Below are 1085 nucleotides of genomic sequence, written 5' to 3'. Positions count from 1 at the left end.
AGACAACTGTTTTCTATATTTAATGAAGACTGGTGTCTTGATTTGTGTTTGGTATCGAGTTTTTTGCTAAATTATCAATATCTAATGGAATGATATCATTGTAATTAATATCATAATCATCATCGTTTATCTCAGAACTGCTTATCTCGGAACTGTTAATTTGTGTCTAAACTCCGCGTACGCTTCTTTACAGCTTACTAAGCCCGAGGATCTTTGATGGATCTTCGATCCGACCATGTTTTCCGACTTTGCCGTGTGTTTACTTTTATCTGAACTTAACAAATCTTTGAAAAATGATTTAATTGTAGATGGAGATTTGGTATTTAAATGCTGTTTTGTATTTTCAGTGTTCATTTATATGAGAATAAAAATAAAAATATAATATTAATATAATTCTAAATAGATTATTATCACATTATTAGTACAGTAATATAACACATTCTTTAATAACAACATACTCTTAAGACATCTTTGACGAGAAACGCTAAGATGTGGTGAGTTAATTGTAAATATATTACTTCAAAAATATTAATCTTTTGAAATGATATTATTTGGTTGAAACAATGATTTCGGTTACAAAAGCAGATGGAATCTTTTATTGATTATTCGCATGATCATTTACATTATATTTAATCATTCCAATTTTAAATACTTCTTTAAATTTACTGTAAAATTCTTTATCATTTAAATGTGAAACCATTTGATAACCTTTATTACAAGTATTGGAATTGACACTATATCTTATTATTATGTCAACAATTTTATTTAATCAGATATATATCAAAATATTCTTTAAACTTATCTCTTCTTGTTCTGAACTTATTATAACTACATTTTAAATCAACATAAATATAATTATCAGTTTCATTATAATCAACATAATCATCGACATTTTCTTCATCTGATTTTTCATTTGATTCTTCATTTGATACAACAGACTTAATAAGCAACAAAGAACATAGCTCAACATATTTTCTTAAAGCATCACAAAGCGGCGACTTCGCCGCGGTATTCACGTAAGATTCAGTCGTTTTAAGGAAAATAAAAATTACATTAATATGAAATTACTATAAAACTTAAATTAC

The sequence above is a fragment of the Entamoeba invadens genome (assembly GCF_000330505.1).
Source record: "Entamoeba invadens IP1 unplaced genomic scaffold scaff_1105074726709, whole genome shotgun sequence".
NCBI lineage: Eukaryota > Evosea > Mastigamoebida > Endamoebidae > Entamoeba > Entamoeba invadens.
The sequence above is the reverse complement of the archived record's forward strand: the minus strand, read 5'-3'. Positions refer to the sequence as shown.